Source organism: Phaenicophaeus curvirostris, chromosome 14 (genome assembly GCF_032191515.1).
Source record: "Phaenicophaeus curvirostris isolate KB17595 chromosome 14, BPBGC_Pcur_1.0, whole genome shotgun sequence".
Classification (NCBI taxonomy): Eukaryota; Metazoa; Chordata; class Aves; order Cuculiformes; family Cuculidae; genus Phaenicophaeus; species Phaenicophaeus curvirostris.
The window spans coordinates 3,640,302-3,660,867 of NC_091405.1; the positions used below are offsets into that span (position 1 = coordinate 3,640,302).

At 37.9% G+C, this 20,566-nt stretch overlaps 1 protein-coding gene across 3 annotated transcripts in view; it reads right to left on the minus strand.

Annotated features, from left to right (window-relative positions):
• CDH8 (cadherin 8) overlaps positions 1 to 20,566 on the minus strand; it is a 166,232-nt gene that overhangs the window by 112,523 nt on the left and 33,143 nt on the right. The gene's annotated exons all lie outside the window — the stretch shown is intronic.

The window sequence follows — 20,566 nt, forward strand, 5'->3', positions numbered from 1 at the left end:
TGTTTGCAGTTACATAGTACCATAAAAAAATAAATAGATGTAACATGAGGATAATTGAATTATTTTCCCCCATTTTCTTGCAGTAGGATGTTTATTAGGGATAACTTACACAGAACTGCAAGTTATTCAGAAGAACCTGGTTGAAACTAGTTATTATGATTTCATGCATTTGCACATAAAATTATTTGCCACATCACTCGTGTGGTTTTCAAAGCTTCCTAATGTAATTTTCCATGCACTTCCACAAAGTCATGCGTTCCTGTGAATTCCTTGCAAACTGACTCACAAAGGTTATATCTCTCATAATACGATCAATCTGCAATACCATTAAGTTTGAGATATTTTTTAAACCACTAGAGATAGATCAGAGCTTCTGCCTTCATTAATGCTTTTCTGGAAGAACCGGCGGAGGAGAGGAGAACACAAACCATTACAGATAGACAGTATTAAGTACACAGAAATGAACAACTGTCCCTACTCCAGCAGTGTTTGATATTTAGTAATGTATTACCTCTGATTCTCTAGCAACTTGCATCGAGTCCCGCAGTCCCCTTCTCAGTGCATATGGAGACTAAATCTTGGTGCCAATTATCATTGGTACATCAGATAACCTGACCCATTTCCAGGAAGGAAAAATAGCAATGCTGTGATTATACGTGTGGGCACTGTTTGGATATTTCTGTCACTTGCTGTAAACACCTATCCTACTTGTGATTCAAAACATCCAAAATCTGGGGTCAATGTCCGGTCAAAAAAAGAAACTCTGGCTCAGCATGAATATAGGCAAATCGTATACAAATCGGTAGCAGGAAAGCTGTAAGAGTGTAACATATGTCAATCTCAAAGCAGCCAGAATCCGTACAGACTTAGCAATGATTTAGTCTAGACCTTTCTCCAAATTGTCTGAGCTCACGGGGAAGATTGCTGTGGGAGGCTGCGGGAGACATCTGCACTAATTTAATGACAGTTGAATCACTGTCGCTTTTCTCTACCCACTCAAGCCTGGTAGTGCTCATATCGCTCTGCGAGCACAGAACAGGCACAATCCCATATGGTCCTTTCCCCATTCAGCTGTTCTTTGCATTTCTCCACCGGGACGTTCTTCTGAGAAAGGACAGGTGACCAGCTACCCTGCACTAATACCCTCTGGGGTTGTGAGTAGCTGCACAATACACTTAGTCTGAAGTTGAGAGGCAAAGAAACGTGATTTCTCAGGACCTCTTTTCAAATGATACATGTGTTTCTCCTTCAAAAAAACTGATTATTATGTTGCTGGCTAGAGAAGGTAGTGGTCGTAAGAGGAACAGCAAAGGAGGGAAATAGCTGCATAAGAGTGATCCTTGCAGATTCCCAAGGACTCTGCTGAATTTTCTCTAACAAAATGAGTTCAGATACCTATTGGAAGGGCTCAGAGGAAAAAAAAGACGACAAAAAAACTTGTAAAAGATGAAAAAGAGAGAAAAGAAGTTTTTAGATGACCCAAACAATACCCTAGATAAAAGAATGAAACAAAATCCAAATATCTTATGTATATTCCTGCCATTTATCTGAAAACTCTACTGAGAGAACCAAATGACAGCTGTGCAGCTGACAACTGCAGCGTCAGTACTCATCTATAAATAATGATTATTAATTACTTGTATTACAATAACACATAGAGGTCCTTGTTGGCATAAGAGCTCCGTTATACTGTGTGCTGCAACCTTCAATGAGCTTGACTTCACTGTCCTCTGCTTACAGTGAAATATCAAATGGCTTTTTCTCCCTTTTCTTTTTTTCTGCAGAAAAGTCAAGGAAGAACAAACCAAGAATAGATATGAATTTTTAAGACTTTGTTTAATTTCTACAAGTACTACCTATGAATTCAGTCTGGCTCAAGCTTATGGAAGAAATGGGGTTGTATTCTTACATAGATTTCTTGTTTTCAGATTATTATTGCTATTTTTTTTCATATTCTAACTCCATAATTCATAGTCCTATTAAATTCAGAATTTAACCCTAGTTTACAAGTTTATTTTTTATACTTTTTTTCTGATAACTTATGTATCAAGTGTAACTGTCTTTCATACAAACTAGATAAATACCGTGATTAACAATTACCTGACTGTGAGATAACGAAGTGTTGAAAACAGCAAGACCCTGAAGTAAAGGAAAATATTTGAGATTATTTATCAAGTTAGTAAAGCTGCCTTTTCAGATTTACTTAGGATATAGGAGATTGAATGTTTTGTTTGCCTATGGAGATGGGATCATTGGGTATGTAAATGGACATCGATGGCAAAGTGAAGTGAAAAGATAATCTACTGTGTGATGTTCTTCAGCAACATATTAGAGGTATAAATGCACCGTTACTCAGTTCTGTTACGGATATTCTGACAGCAAAACTGATACAAAGAACAAACCTAACTTGGCTTATCAAATGTTTACTTTTTTTTGACACAAATTGGGATCATGGCCAGTCAAAAATTACAATCACAACAAGATTAAACCAAATTTTTTTTCCACCCATACTGAAAAGTCAAAGGCATATTAAATATCTCACTACCAACCAGCTTGTTTCTGAATTTGTACACGTTTATCAGCTGGACTCTAGATCCGTGTCCATGCCTCAGCTATGCCAACTCCACTAATAGATAGCTTTTCCCAGAGAAAGACAGAAGCCCACAGGATGAGAATGCTTGGAGACATAATTTTCTCCAGTCTGGTGCATAACTGCTTCTGATTATACAATATCAATGCCAGAAAGGTGGCTAAACAGGGATACCCCATGGGTTCTCCAGTCTTCTTTTCTTTTTCCTTATGTGCAATGAGAAACTACAACACAGTGGCGGAACAGGCTCAAACATTATTTTCAAGAGGAAACACTTAGCCTGAATATAACCATGTCCTTCTAACCAGCACAAAATCAAGCAACCTCAGCCTGACAAAGAGAAACCTCAGGACAATTCTGCAACATGGACATTTCCTAGAATAGGATAGAAATTCAGAAGAAAAGCGGAGTTCCTGGGAGTGCTATATAATATTCTGGTTTTGTTTCATATATTATCGATATGTAGGCTTAACAAACAGTTTTAAACCTGTGAAAGAATCCAGGAAGATAGAAAAAAATCTTATGTTTGTCAGTCATTATGAATAGGTCATGAACACCCCTGTAGAGATGAGTCACACCCATGGAAACTGTAGCATGCAGAAGTATTTCTAGAAATCACCATTTGAAGATTCAGTTCCACTTCTTGATCTGCAAATACCACAGATTTCTTAAAGTTAACCTGTAACTTTAAACACTGGTCTGATGTTTGCCAGTATGGCTAGTCTCGACTCAGTCCAATTCTAACAGTTTAGACAAATACTACCTTAATTCAAATCCTCTAGACCTGAACAAAACATGTATTTCTAAGTCAGAATGGAAGATAGTAGTGAAGTCATATTATATACAGTGTGCTTATTCTTTATACCTTAAAAAAGAACTTCAATATAAGGAGTTAAATAGTTAAAAGTCTGAGATCTGTCTTTTACCAATAAAAAGGAATGAGGTTATGCAGATTAGGTGATGGATAATAGAGAAAATGTGAGAAGACTGTAAAAAGCCTCCATCTAAAGTATCCTTTACCGTCAGAAGGAAAAGAAGTATTCCTCATAATTCAGCTTTCTTCTGTCTGCAGAGATATAGTTCCAAAGGGACAGCAGTAGTGAAAAGTAATGAAAGTCAAAAACCAAACATTAGCCAGTCTGGAGGATGAAAACAGCTAAGAAATATCTAGAGTAAGCAAACAGAAAAGCAGGAAGAAACAAAAGGAAGCAAATACCAAGCATATGGCTCCTAAAAAAAAAAAAACAACACGTAGAAAAAAGTTACATGAATGTTAGGCAATTTAAATCTTGCCACAGAAAATGAAGCTGAGAATCTAACTTCCAGATGACAGTTTATTGATTACAAGATGGTTGGGGTTTTTTTGTTGTAAAAGACAAACAAACCACAGGCTTACAAATACCTGAAGCAAAGAGAAAAAATAGCCCCATACAATCTCCATGTACCTGTGATAATTTTCACTTTAAGGGTTATCTGGAGATTTTTACATTTGATAAACAGTTTCTCTCTCCTTTTCCTGCTCTAGTGTACAAAAAATATGGAAATAACTGAATTTCAAGCTTCCCTAAGAAAAAAACTAGAATGGCATCTAGTTAAAATCAAGGAGAAATCAAGGAATTGCATTCCTGAAAGGTAGGGCACAAGTTGTTTGCAAAGATAACAGATTTCAACAGCTTCTTTGACTGCAGATGACAGCTAAATGAATGGATACAGAATAAGAGATCAATAGAAAGACTTTGAGTTCTAGGTTTCGTTTTGGTTTTTCCCAGAAGTCATACCTGGTTTGGATCTCAGTGTATTCAATTGCGAGTGAACTTCTCCTCTGAGAAAACTACCAAACTTTATTTATTCTGCCTGGAACCTTACTGTCGAAGCTCATTTCTGCTCGCTCCCTGTGGCTAATGCTCTCTTCTGGCCTGACTCTCTTCTAGAAGTGACACTTTATATTGATAGCACAAGTGAAGAAAGTCATGATCAAACTGGTTGTGTCATCCAGCCTCGGGGTGCAATGCTGAGAGTGTTCACACATCCCAAGTACCAGCAATTCACTCGGAACTCTCAACAAAGCAGAAGTAACCTTTTGTTTATCTTCCTCCAATCAAGGTAACATTATTGTCACCTAAAAATCAATATCATAGAAAGGTTTGGATTGGAAGGGACCACGGAGGTCATCCAGTACAAGCCCCCCTGCAGTGAGCATGGACATCTCCAACTGGATCAGGTTGCTAAAGTCCCATCCAACCTGACCTAGAACATTTCCAGGGATGGGGCATCTCCCACCTCTCTGGACAACCTCTGCCAGTGTTTTACCACATCACGTCTGTTACTCCTCAAACTGAACATATCACACAGTAACTGAACGGCATCACCCTACCAGTGCAAACCAGAAACTAACATCTCCTCCCATTCTGGTGATGAGGAAATAAAGGGGCCTGATACTCAGAATAAACTGAACAGTTGAAGGTCCTAAGGAAGCTCCTCCAGGCCACCAAGAAGCCAGACCCCAAATACCAACCTTGACCTTCTAGCAGCATATATATTTTCATCTGTATTTTTGGGGACAACAATAAAGACTTGGTGACACTCACCTTAACCATTAACCTACGTGTCACTGGAAAGTTGATTTGATGAAACAAATACAGTTTTGGGAAAAGACCAATGCAGTATTGTTTTCTGAAAATTTCCTGAGCAGAATGATTCAGCATTATTTTACGCTCAAAACATTTTTTATGCCTGCATATGGATTAATTCCATTGTTTGAAAGTATTTGATTTTTTTAACATATTCAAAACATAAGTAGAATGTTTACTTTTACATTAATTTAATTTGTTATCTTATTAAGGGTTTCTTCTTTGTATAATAAAAATACTATGGCTAGCCCAAAATAATGTTTCATATTCCAAAAATTTGTATTTGGAGTGACGCAAAAGTATCTTTTCTCCCTAACTTTTCAAAATTGCTCATGAAATGAAATTTTGTTACTCATCTCAAAAGAAACACTTGAGTTCTAGGAGAATTAAGTTTAAATTTGCTTTAAAAGCAAAACCATTCCTGCTGCCTACACAAATCCTCCAATTAAACCTATACTTCCAGCAAAAATAAAGCAATTTCATTCCCTTTGTTTATCATAATTTAATTATTTTCCGTATTAGAACCAGCTTTATTTTAATGTTTTAGTGTTTTTATGCTATGACTCATTCCATAGATATTAGAACAGCTTTCACTAGGCCTTTACTTCTGCAGCATTACAAACAAAATTAAAACATATTTACTGTGATTATATTTCAGCACATACAGATCAACATATATTTTGCTCATAGGTATAGAATCCCTATTGTTCATGTAATTACTATGAAGAAATAATGCAAATGAGCCTGCTGGAGACAATTATCGGACTTTCTTTTTAACTTTATAATGTTATAAACAAGAATTGGCATTCCACTCAGGGGTGGGCAGCAAGCACTCATTTTATTGAATGCTTTAAAGACTTCAAATTAACAGAAGCTAAGTGACCACTGTGATCACTCATCTAGCACATATTAATCTCTAAAATCACATCTTAGAATGTGCTCTAGAATTATACAGATCAAGATATCTCTGATTAGTATATCTTAACGAACAAAATTAAGCATTGTGCTTCAGTGATAAAGGACATCCCATCTACGAGTTGGCAGCTGCCTGCACAATTTGAATAAGTAATCACAGCAGGATGAGTTGAGATGCAGGATGAGTTGAGACTGGAGTAAAATCTACATTCATAGTACCTGCTGAGAGCACTTCTTAACTTGTGTGGGATGTAGAAACACCTTTATGATTTGAACACCTTTATTTATTTGAACTTTTTTTTGCAGTTTGTAATGAAAGTCATTGAACTATATCACAGGATGGTAAACATCCACATCCTATGTTCTCCTAAATTAGTTTCCTCTCATTCCCAGTGACAGAAGTCCCTTCCAGTTACTCAGAAATCCACAATCAACACCAAGAAACTCCACCTCCCTCAGTAAACAATCTCTATTAATCACATCCATGTGTTGTCATGGTCTAAAAGATTGTGAAAGCACAAGGCAATGCAGAGTCTGCTTTTGAGAGGGACAGGCACAATCAACTCCTGACAGTATTCAGAGACAGGGAAGTGAGAGGGTCACCCGCAGCATCAAAACCTCAGATGTTTAGTCAAATCAAGTTCTCAATTTTTGCTCTCTCCCTGTTTTTTGTTTTTTTTTTTCCTAGTGTGCTATTCCTTTACACTGTTTGGGGAACTGTGCATAAAGGAATACCCTGCTGCTTTATCTAATATCCATCTACAATTTGTGTTGAGTACTTTGCTGGCGAGGGTGCACAAACCATCCACACCAAAGGAAAAAATGTCAAGGGCCATTCCAGATGAATGATCTCTTAGACAGGGTCACCACTGGTGCCATCTGATTGATCTATTAGCACTACTGGCAGTTCCCTGGACTTAAGTCATTTTCCTTTGCTGTCATGAGCCCAGGCTGAGTCTACAAATACTACAGGGGATTCAATTGCTTACTTTTGCCAGGGTCCAGAAAACTGTATTTTCAAAACATGCCTTCATCCTATATAGGATATCATTATGACGAAAGTCAAGTTTTCACAAACAGCAAATACCACGTAGGAGCCTGAAAAACTTAACCTGAGGCAAAAGCTCAATTCAAAAATATGCCAGAAAGCTGATGGCCTAAGTCCTGGAAGAGGAAAAGATGCAATTATACTTGATATCTTCTTAGTTCTTCAACAGCCTCTTCCTAATCATTTCTTCCTACTTAACTTTCACAGATCCTAAGTTGGCCAAATGATTTTAGAATACTAGTTTTTATGCACAAACCCAATCATTTCTTCACACAGCCCTTTCTGTTATACCTTTGAATATACTTTATGAGCAAACAAATTGGACTGACTTTGCTCTGGCTTTTGGAAATCTCCATTTCTAATTTTTGAGGCTCCTTTTAAAAAGATGCACTTGTGATTAGCTTAATGGTTTTGCCCTTTCAAAAGACACCATCAAACTCTCCTCTGAATGTGCCGTGATGTCTAGCTGAAGTATAAACTATTATAACTGGAGACACAAACAAAAAAAAATAATGTAAAAAAATGTCATTTTTATCTATGCTGCTGCACTAGTAGGCTTTCTCATCATTCCAAATGCAGAAACATACATAGATATTTCATTATGCTATGTAGTAGCGAATTTCTGTCTATCCCTCTGCTGAAGAGAAACCCAATGTTCTAATTATTCCAACATTCTAAGAATCTCCCCAAATGCCTATATTGACAAAGTTGCTCTTTGATGCTGTATTTTGACTTATATTGTAGCAATTTCTTTATTTTAAGCAAGGGAATGGGGGAAGAACTCAAATTACATTTGTCCATATGGAAAGGAAAAGCATTTTTGAGAAAACTAAAATTAAACTTCAAGAGCTTTGATATGTTTCCTTTTCTTTGTCTCTCCATGTATTATAAAAATTGAAAGGATTTTTTACTTGATGCACATCTAAGCTCCTTCAAGTTCTGTAGTACATGAGGTTGAATTAAGTTAGCATTATTTTTGAAAGTCTAAGAAGTACAACTATAGTTTAGCTCTGTTCAACCAAGCAGCATCTGTGCTTTGAACTGACAGAAGCCTTTAAGTGCAAAAAGCTTAGATAAGCTGATAAAGATGAAACCAGCCACATCTGCAGGTACTTAGATCCAATTCTATTCAGCCCTATAGCATCAAAAATCTCAGATATTCTTGCACTCTTTAAAACAGTGTTACTGTGGGGTAGTAAATAATAAGCTTGCACGGATAATGAGATCTCAGGCAAAAAGAGGAAAACCCCCAAAAGATTATTTATTAGTTCCTGCTCTCCCAGAATACAAGTCATTACCACCACAATAAATTCATTATTGAGAATTAAGAGTCCCAAACATTTTGAGTTATTAATTATAAATTTTCCCTTTAACATGGAAAGAGCTTTCCATTCCCAACATAAAATTAACCAGAACAGCAACACATTTTACACATTATCTTGATGTCGCATTTACATTTGGCCAAGCTCATGCACTGCAGGTACGGAAAAAAAAGCAACAGTGGCACCACCCTGCATTCAGTCCTTCCCATGCTAGGAACACGGATGAAAGGGGGAACATGGGATACTACAAATTATAGTTGACTTTCCAGGAAAACAAACAGATTGTTGAGTCCCGTTCTCCCACCTCTGAAAGTGAAGATCATTTGAATTAAATACACTTGTCAGTTACCTTCTTTTTAGAGAGTTAAGAAGCTCTCTGTGTACAAGAGCAGAAAATAAGTGGAAGAGGAAATTCTGTATCTATGCCACCTGAGGATTCCCAAATACCACAGCAATCTGGACAGCAATGAATCCAAACCACAACACTGGCCCTCGGTGGCTGAATCAGTTGAGTAAATGTCTTTTAGCAATCTGTCTGGCATAACCAAGTTCAGCTGCATTTTACCCTACTCGTGGCCACAAATGAACAATATAAACTCCAGATGCAATTGCCCCTGCCGTGCTCTTAGCAAAGTCAAGGCAAGTCTCCAGTGCCAACAAGTTTTGTGACAGCTTTTAATTAAAGCAAATAAACAAAGAGATTAAAATGTATATTACAAAGCCCCACATTCACATAATCCCATGTTGGTTAAACTTTTTTTTATGTGGCCACTCCAAGTACACAGGTAATTTAGTATCTCAAACTGATTTTGCAAATAGATAAGCTCTTTACGTAAAATTGTTAGGGAGATCATTTCAGGAGAAAACCACCCTGGGACACAGTCATGGGAAGAGGTCACATATGCAAAAACTAAGCTTTGCCCAATTGATTTCTAATTATAAAATCATAGGCTCTAGAGTTTGTGGTTAATAGTCCTTCCCTTTAGCCTGAAAAAATAAACTTAGTGTACGGTCACACACAAATACACATAAAATGCTTCTCATTGCTTTAATAAGAAAGTACGTGTCCTGGCACTGTTCAGCTAAGAGGGAATCAGACAATGCCTCACTGAAGGCCATCTATGGAATTAAGTCTACAATGCCTCACTGATGGCCAGCTGTGATACAGCAAATTGTTCCTCACAATAAAGCAACAATAATGTCCATGAGGGGGGGGAAAAGAAAAGCTACAGGCAGATTCTACAAGGGCTGAATAAATTTAAATACCAATATTGTATAATTACATAATTCTATGTTTTCCTTTGTAAAAAGATAACAGCTAAGAATTTAATATATTTAATTCATTTATCTCTCAGTACCAAGTGTAGACTGCCAGGACATCCGAGTCTTTTGTCTCATTTCATCTTTGTATGAAATTAGATGATTCTGAGGATAAAAGAAAGCCAAATAGCACAGTTTTCCTTATTGAGGGTGCTCAACGTGAGGATGCTTTCTGAGAACATTCTGCACCTTCGTCACAGACTAAAGTGGCACAAAGGTGAGGATACTTTGTCTATAAAAGAAACAAATTAGGAAAGCCTTTATTTAATTTATGATGTGCAAGAGCACTTGGTTCACAGGTCTGCTTGTCTAATTTATACAACAGCTGTATTCAGTGTACATGCATTGCATTTTAGAAATTGATGATTTCTTCTGAGATCATAACTTCATAATGCTAAAATGCCAGCACATTCATAAACATTGTGCATCTTTTTCTGGGGGACTCTAAATTCTGTGCTGCGTGATTACTCAAATAATAAATTACTACTCCTCATGACAAGAAGAGAAGAATTGTGATCTATATAACTTGTCATCTCCATCACTGATATTTACAATTGAATGCATCTAATGATTTGGCTGCTAGAAATTATGCCTCATAATATTTGCTAAAACTTAGTCATCTTCATTATTTTCCTCTAGAAAGCTGTAAAAAAACCACAATCTAAGAAAATTACTTTTTAAAAAGAAAAATATTTTCTTAATATATTATTACTTTAAGTTCTGGGCTTCATTTTCTGCTGCACTATTCCCCTTGCACATCCATAAGAGTCAGCAGAGCAGAGATGACATCGCTTGAAGAAAGAGGTCTTCCCTTGCTCTGCTTCAATCCCCTTATCAGCCACTGAAAGTTATACAAAGTAATCTGGAAAACAGCGCCACGAATTCAGTGGCAGATATCCGAGTAACAGGTTTTTAATCATGTATTGCTAGCAGACCAGCTTGCAAGCCAGCAGTCAAATTTTGTGGTGGCATCACCCACAGATGTTTCACAGAAAACGAGACACAGGGAGCTGTCAACCCACTGTGAATCAATTTATTCATTCTCACCAACTCTCCAGTCAGTTTCATCCTTCAAGGTGCAAATTAGAAATACAGATGTATTCTCTGAAAAGCTTTTCAGATTCAGGTTTTTAAAAGCAAATTTAGAGCCTGTTGGCTTTCATTCAGTGTAGTATCGGTTTAACGCCAGAAAAATACTTCCGCAGGGAGCCACATCCCCAGCTTTGAAGTGAGCTTCATAAACATGTATTTATATCACTTATTATGACTCTGTAGACTTCAAGTTCTAAGACTTCATAGCCACAGTCAAGACGCCTTGTGACTTTCAGCCTCTTCTACCATAAGTGGAAAGTCTAAAGCTCTAGAGATATGCCATTATCTTAAACTACACATTTGACATCGTTAGTTCTGGGGTCCAGAATCTGGAGGACAGTAACTACCAAGGCTGCTACATGAATGAGAACTAACTTGTGTACTTTTTAGCTATGTGGAACAGTGAGATGTCTCGCGCTGACTGCAGAGATATTCCATCTGCAGTGACTTGGAACAGAAGATAAAAGGAAAATGGAAGCTGAGTCCATAAACTCTATAAGAAAGTCATTACAGGTCTATGATGTGATGAAAGGAACAGCAACAAAGATAAACAATGGTGTGTTACATCTACAGCACGCACTCTAAGCCCTGCTGGGTGGAACCAAGTTCTTGTATTTGTACAAGTCAACAAATAAATAAAACAACACAAGTCTGTCAGGTTTTCTACTACTCTAATAGTTAAAGAGTCTTTCCTAGCATTGCAGAGTGATATAGAAAATGGCACGATATTAGTTTGACTGATAGAAAGTAAATTGAATTTTCTTTGCCTAATTATGCCTCTCTTTGGCATAACCATAAGCACTATGAAGAACAGGCAACTAACCCCAGTAGGTTGCTCTGCTCTTCTGGGTTAGCAGTTCCAGCATCGGTTTCTCTTGACAATGCATTTCAGAGGATGAAAACAGAAAACTTAGAAGGACCAATGAAAATGTTTAACTCACAATATACTTGCTACCCTTCTTTATCTAGCTAAGACTGCTTGGAGCAAAATATTTCATTCTAGCTCAGAGATACTGCTAAAAAATTTATTAATATTCATTGTTCTCCCTTTTTAAACCTTACAAAATTGAATATAAAATACTACTAGTCTGAATTCTGAAGAAAAATTATAACTGAGAAAGTATGAGTTTCCACCAGTCACAATGGTTATGCTATCTCCCTATTTTAAAATTCATCCTTTATTTAAATATGCAGATAATAATGATCTATTGCTATAAAAGTTAATTATAGGGAAACCATTCTAATCAGGACACATAAAAAAAAGCACTTACAGAAGTGCAGAGACAAAGCAGTACTGCATAGAAGTAAGAAGTCATAAGCATATACAATTTACATGTCTATTATTGACGGTGAATTCTTGACTTACTCTTGAAAATAGCCATAAATAGAGACACAACCAAGGTAAAGCATCAGCCAAATCCAACCAAAGGAAGGAAAACATATGTTTATTTTGTTCATGGCACAAGAATGAACACTTAACTCTGACCAAGACTCTTTCAAGAGTATGAAGAATGTGCTACAAAGGCTATATGGTGCTCCATGAATGTCTGTTTCCTTTCAAGCTACAGAAAACCTTGTGGTGGACTCTTCTATGTCTATGAAAACTTCTAAAGCCAACCGAGAATTTCAATAATATTTTGCAGATAGAATGAAATTATTGCTATAAACCTAACTGCAGATGCCTAGATTATATTTAAACTGTATTTTTAGAACAAATAAGTCAAAAAAACAGTTTTGAAAGGGTAAGCTTTTATCCCAATTAATAGGGCAGTGCACGCAGCTGGTTGACTTACGGCTAATGTGGTACTTTCCAGAGCTTTTAACACACTTTGCTGATTGTTTGCTCAAGGCATATGGTTTGAATGAGCTGGGCAGTGCACAGTACAGCTGGCAGACCAGATATCACAATCTGGCAAGAAGCCTTAGAGTTATGTGTGACTAGCTATCAAATTTGCCTGAATTTAATGTTATGATTTCTACCATATCAGCAGAAATTTAAGCTTGCTTCAGATTCTACCATAATGGATTCCATTGCTTCCAATCTTGCAGCAGTTAGATGTAGCTGACCCACATTGTGGAGGAATAGTCTTAAAAGGACAAAAGCTATTTTCTGAGGCAAAAGTCTTATGAAAGGTTTTTATTAAACAAATACAGTGTTTTCAGAATGGACAAGTATCATTTTCTCTAGTGCACAGACTGGAAAATGGTGACAGGTGCTGTTCCAAATACACATTCATTTCAATCAGGCAAAGAATGGGAAGGGTTTGGCAGCTTGTCCTGTTTTCACTATTACTTCCCATAACCTAACTCAATGGTTTCAGCCTCAGCTCTGACATTCAGGAAGGTCTAACAAAACTCTCCGGCATTATTTGAATACAGGTTTTGTATTAATTTAATAAATGAAGCATCATTTTTAGACTCTCAGCATAATAAACTCTCATTTGCACTGAGTAGATTCATAAATTCACGCTGTTAAAAACTGTTTTCATCAGAAATGGGCCAGCCTCCCATGGTGTCCATTCATATTCCAGTTCTGAGCTGCAGGAGGGTGTTCACCAGCCACAAGTGTTCAGTTATTATTACAGAGTTTCCTTAATTGCTGCTTGAAAAGCCAGTATAGATACTGACTCTCATCTCACAGTGCATACAACTGTGTATTTCTGAGTATATATTCACAGTTTTTGAGTGAAATGCATCACATTTTTATGCCACATGAGCTCAATGTAATGAATGAAGATGAATACTAAGAGAAACAGAGAAGCAGGAAGCTCCCTGCCACAGACCTGCATGGCTATATAAAAGTACTTGGCAATAAAGTGAGAGTTGTAATACATATGCTTCAGTGAACTCAAACAGCATTTCAAGAACAATGATCATTTTCAAGCAAAATAAATAAAACAGCACATAGCCTCTAGTCATCTCAAATATTATCCTCTTAAGTTTAGGAACAAACTAATTTACAGAAATTTCTATTTCCAACAGTAGAAGTCTCATAAATTTTTGAGGTTGACTGATATCTTAAATAACAATGAACAACTGGACAATTTTGTGAAAATATACCACAGTAAAAATAAAACTTAATCGTTTCAAAATCTTCCTTTTTTGCTACTCCCTCAATCCTTTCTTCCACTGCCTTTTCAGTCTTAACAATAATACTGAACATGGGGTCAGCTGTACTAGGACAAATTGATAGTAAAGGAGTTTTTTTAACAAACTTCATTTCCTTGTCAACATAAAGCAATACAGAGAGGGAGGAAAATGAGTTAGAGGAAAAAGGTTTGCGTATTCTTATAGCAGAAGTACTGCCACTAAGTTCTTCGACCTTTTGATCCCATTAATAAGGATTAAAATGTGCAACTGTTTTACAGGATAAAAAGATCCAAAACCAATACAGATGTCAAATATATTGAAGCGAAGTTTGTGAAAGTTCATGCTGGTAGGAGTGAAGCACAACACAACTTGAAAAGATGTATAGTACTATTTCTATATCAGCGAATAATACACTGTGCTTGTGGAAGTTCATGGAGAAGAGATGGCACAGCATGTCTTCACATGTAGGTGAGCACACCACATCTGAATTTTCTTTAGAGTGTCTATAGTCTAAGGTTGACTTTTCATTATTTTTAAATTGTATTTTTAAATCTGAATACACCAAGCCCTAAGACTTGATAAAATATACAAAACTGCATTCCTTCACCTACAAGGCCTGATTTACATACATGTTCAAAAGTATAGAATCATAGAATCACCAGGTTGAAAAGACCTCTTGGATGATCGAGTCCAACCATTCCTATCTGCCACTAAACCATGTCCCTGAGCACCTCGTCTACCCATCTTTTAAATCCCTCTAGCAATGGTGACTCAACCCACACCCTGGGCAGCCTCTGCCAGTACCCAATGACCCCTTCTGTGAAAAATTTCTTTCCGATATCTAGTCTTAACTTCCTGTGGTGCAGACTGAGGCCATTGCCCTTTGTCCTGTCCCCTGTCACTTGGGAGAAGAGCCCAGATCCCTCCTCTCTACAACCTCCTTTCAGGTAGTTGTAGAGATCAATGAGGTCTCCCCTCAGCCTCCTCTTCTCCAGGCTAAACACCCCGAGCTCTCTCAGCCGTTCCTCATAACGCCCGTCTTCCTGCCCCTTCACCAGCTTTGTCGCTCTTCTCTGGACTCGCTCCAGAGCCTCAACATCCTTCTTGTGGTGAGGGGCCCAGAACTCAACACAGGATTCGAGGAGCGGTCTCACCAGTGCCGAGTACAGAGGGAGAATAACCTCCCTGGACCTGCTGGTCACACCGTTTCTGATACAATCCAAGATGCCATTGGCCTTCTTGGCCACCTGGGCACACTGCTGGCTCATGTTCAGTCGCTGTCAACCAAGGCCCCCAGGTCCTTCTCCTCCAGGCAGCTTTCTAGCTACTCTTCCCCTTATCTGTAGCACTGCAGTATATGCACTGTATATGCAAGCTTGAAAAAAGTAACGGAAACAGTGAATAGTATTAAAAGCAGCTACATACAAACTAGACTGAAGTGTAGTTGAAAGAACATTGAAACAAAAGTAAGGAACGTCACCTACTAAAAAGAATTGCTATCAGAGGAATGAAAAACTGTATTTCCTAAACAACTTCTAAGGCAATGATCTATCAGGTCCATTTCAGGTCAATCATCCAGTATTGATGAGGACATCAGCAGATGCCTTCTTAGATTCACAAAGAGACTTAGAAATCTAACAGCAGCTTTAGGTAACTCCACCTAAACTCTCTCTCCAGCCCAGAAAAAACAAAATGCCTTTTTCTAAGTTTACGCAAAAGCTGACAGTCGGCAGATCGCATATATCGTGGTCTTCCACATCACTTGGATGTAAAAATAGACACAGAGGGCTTGATGTATAGAATCACACAGCTAACTTTCAGAGAACACAGGAAGCATCTTACAATTTCCTCATCCCATAATTTACTTGTATAATTAGACTGGTGTTTGAAAATCCTCTCCTCTAGACTACAGCACTGAACGGCAGCTTTTAGCTCTCTAATTCACAGAATCGTAGAGTCTTCTGGGTTGGAGGGGGACCTTAAAGTTCATCCAGTTCCAAGCCCCCTGCCATGGGCTGGGACACCTTCCCTTCCCCTAAGTTCTATCATTTCTCATGATCCCAGTCCTTTATTTTGCCTATTGATGTTTAGTTTTTCATGTGAAGGGAAGAACTTTGCAAACAGACCCACCTCAGACTATCAGGACCCCTTGAGGGAAGGCCTTCTCTCTTCTGGAGGAGGAGCACTAGCTTGAGCTATGAGCCTAATGCAAGCAAGGATCCCTACTGACTTTGCAATAGAGATACTCTCTGCCTGGGCTGAAATTCCAAGCAGAGACAGGTGATCTGAGTTTGTTCTATCAGCAAATGAACTTAACTGATTGGCAAAACTATTAGCCAACAGTTACCTTATCTCCATTGCCATTTTAATTCAGGTTAAAAACCTAGCTTCTGCATTGATGGCTTTTGGTTTTTTTTCTAATCATACCTGCACCAGATTTAAAAAGCCAATCACTTAATATCCCTTTTTAAAAAAGTTTTCACAGTAAAATAAGACAATGATTAAGAAACAACTCACTAAGGAAATTATCTTAGATCTCAAGTGTTATAATTGGAAGAGTTCTGTGGGTATTTTCACGGTAATGCAAAGTAGAAAAATCTTGGCCCAAGAACTTAAATAAAAACCAAATTCAGACATCAGTTACCAGGCCTAGCATATGACAGCCATGGAATAATCTGGCCAGCTGAAAATGAGATTTAAATAACCCTAAATTTGGTCCTGGAGAACAAGGATGTTCACACCACGATCACAATGTTCACACCACAAAACTATTCATTACCAACATGAGCCTACTATCACATTTAAACATGCAACTAATGTCCAATCAAACTTTTAAACTAGAAAAAAGGATCTTCACTGAGACATCTAGCACCTCCTTCATAATAAGCATCAGGAAAGTGGCAGCTATCTTGCTGGGTTACATGCTCCCAGAATCCTGGTATGTTGCTTATAGCTGGAGTGTCGTATCATCTCTCTCTGGTTTCTGTAAACACAAGAGCCCTTGATACCAAAACAATTGAAAATAGAAATGGGAACGTTCAATTCCACAACAGAACCAGAGACTAAGAGGATTCATTGTAGGCCTACCATATCCTAGCCTTGAAAGTGTCTGCTCAGCCTGAAAACAGTCCTTAGCTTTGTATCTGCGATTCTGGATGGTTTTCTTTTTCTCCACCTTCAGCATGATTTGTGTCAGAAGGTTTGAAATAAATTAACTGTTCTTCAGTGTATGGCAACAAAAGTGATTCTAAAGACACAGTGATTTCATTCTTGTTTCCCACCCCTTTACCTTTATTTTGCTCAATGTAATAAAATAAAACCTGTATCAAGATGTAGTTTTGAGCCCTAAGAGGGAAAAAAATAGAATTATTTAGAAAGTCCATAAACCTCTGCTATAAGCCAGTATTTGAATATGTCAGACATAACTTTATATACACACCAAGACACCAACACACACACTTAGACTAATACATATATTCCCCTGAAGTTCTGTATTAATCAAATGAAATGCCCTGTAGTAGAAATATTGTACTACTAACTCAAAATAGCACTTCTGTTCAAGTTGCCTTGTATAAGCTGATTTGAGTTCTAATTGCGTGCTGAAATTCTGTCCTAACGCTGAGGTCTATTTGAAGGTTAGCTTTTGGTCCCGTGGAGATAAAGGAAAATGTGCCAACATTTGAGAGATTTGATTACCTGTATAAAATTATACTTGCTCATTTTTCCTAGGCAAGATACTCTTGGGTAAAGTTATATTAAAGAGGGAATAGAAATAGTGTACATCCAAAGAAAATATTTTCCAATTAGACTTCACAAGTTGCAGAAAATATTACTCGTGATAGAGGATTATGAATGAGATAATTACTGAGAGCCTAATGTACCTAAAGCTACAATAAAGGAGAGAGAAAAACATTAATAAGTGGTTATTGACTGTTCTTCCTGCTCTTCATAATGAAAGGCCAGAACAGTACCAAGGACAAACCTTTCCGCAGTTTTACTGTGATGCATTGTATACAAGAATATCTTTCCTACTTACGTGACCTATCATTAATTCCTATAAATGAAACCATATCAGCTTTTATTTAGCACCAAAATCATTTTATGCCTCTCAAAACAATCTGAATAAGATTTTTTTCATATTGAGTCAACTGAAAATAGTAGAGTTATAGAAATACATAGGATAAATATTTATCTTCTATATTATTTCATTTCACACATTCCTAATGACCAAGCTGCACTTCCTAAGGAATCCAGACTAACATTAGGTTGGTGAGGTATGGAATGACAAAAGACTCTGACTTTCAGACATTAAAGTATGTCCCATTATCACTTTTTGTTTCTCCAAGGAAATAAATGATAACTCAATTACTTCTGAGAAGCTCTAGCAAAGAATATTTTAGCTTCTACATGCAGTATTTCAATACAGGTGTGTTCAGCAGGGAAGATTATATAAAAGAGATTTTAAGCAGCTGCAGCTATTTTCCTGCTGCAGAACTTTGTATGCCATGCAAAATCTCCCTTGGTGCATTTTTATTTTCAATTTCAGCCCACAGTATTGCTGCATCAAATGTGGAGGTACAGTCACTACAGAAACGGTTAATGGTATTTCTAGAAGAACGCAAAGGAGATGGACCTTACAAATTCTGGGCCCCTCACCACAAGAAGGATGTTGAGGCTCTGGAGCGAGTCCAGAGAAGAGCAACAAAGCTGGTGAAGGGGCTGGAGAACAGGCCTTATGAGGAGCGGCTGAGAGAGCTGGGGGTGTTTAGCCTGGAGAAGAGGAGGCTGAGGGGTGACCTCATTGCTCTCTACAACTACCTGAAAGGAGGTTGTGGAGAGGAGGGTGCTGGCCTCTTCTCCCAAGTGACAGGGGACAGGACAAGAGGGAATGGCCTCAAGCTCTGTCAGGGGAGGTTTAGGCTGGACATTAGGAAAAAATTCTTCATAGAAAGGGTCATTGGGCACTGGAACAGGCTGCCCAGGGAGGTGGTTGAGTCACCTTCCCTGGAGGTGTTTAAGGCATGGGTGGACGAGGTGCTGAGGGACATGGTTTATTGTTTGATAGGAGTGGTTGGACTCGATGATCCAGTGGGTCTCTTCCAACCTGGTTATTCTATGATTCTATAAGGGTCAGTCTACACGGAGAGGAAGCTGTGTGAGTGCTGTGGCTTTCTTAAGTTCCTACACTCACTTAATTCCAGAAAGAGCAACTGTGTCACTGATGAACACTTGCCTAACTGACTATTGAGGTCTTCTTTTCTTAACAGGAATCCTTTTAAAATTCTCTTAGATACACGTACCAACCTATGCATATACACAACATTCACATCAGTTGTCATCTCAGTGTAGTCATTGCTTTTTCTTTCATCATTTTGCCTCCACTAGACACTGCATAAACTGTATATACGGCTTCACATTAAGTACATTAAGACAGACTTAATGCCTAGTCACTTTACTAAACAAAATTGGGATTAATTTGACCTATTGGATCTGAAACAATTCAAAGTATCTGGGAAGCTGGACCCCTCAAAATAATTTTTATCAATCAGAAGTGGTGCTGAAAAGCATACAGTTTCACAAAGCCGAAATTCAGGCTCTGTAGTAGAACGTATCACGAGGTATAATAAGGACAACCAACTTAGAAATTAAGTGACTGAGAAAGAATAAATTAAGGCTTAACTCTTACAGGATTATTGGTCTCCCTGAGAATTCTCAAAAAAATGATCCTGAGAGATTCCTTTTGCTACTGTCTCGTGGGCATGATGAAATGCGAGTGCCTGAAGACTATATCATGGGTATTACAGCAGTAAGGTCACCAAGAGAAGAGACTCCCGAGGTCGGTTACTCTGTCCCATAACAGGCTAGATCCTCCTATGTTGCACAAATCCTTAGAGCTAAATACAAAGTGGACTGTCAGATGAGTCAGTATTTGTACTCTTCCAGCCTGACAACCTGCTGTCCTAAAGTCACATCAGACCTTTCTTCTCACAAAGAAACAACCCTTGGAAACTGAGCCTTAGGACAAAATGGAGCCACGTTCACCTGTTTTAGGGTGGGGGAAGTATTTCTTTTCTTATCCAATCTTTCTGCAAGTTTTAGAATTCACAAATGTGTTCCTGATTCTGCATACGAGATGTCAGTTGGAATAAATACTGACTCAGCTACAGTATGGGGTGGTTTTTTTCCACTTTACAAAATGAAACATCCATTTCAGAACCCATTCACAGCACTGCAATGAATCTTTGTCTCAGAGCAGGTCTCCAGCCTAACTCCTAAAGCAAAATTGTGCTTTACAATCCATAAAGTCTCACAGAGAATTGTCTGTTACGGTATCTGTGCAGAATGCATTTGATCAGGTAGAAACATCTACTCACAAAAAATTCCCTTAAAAATCCAAATACCTATGTTCACAAATAAACTCCTCAATTTCGAGCATTCCTTTGCTCATCAGTGATTTGCAGTACCTAGCAGGTGGTCTTCTGGAGTGACAGAATTTAGATCATTTACAAAATGATTACTCCATGGGATGATCAGGGCGTCTGCCTTCTACAGAGAATGA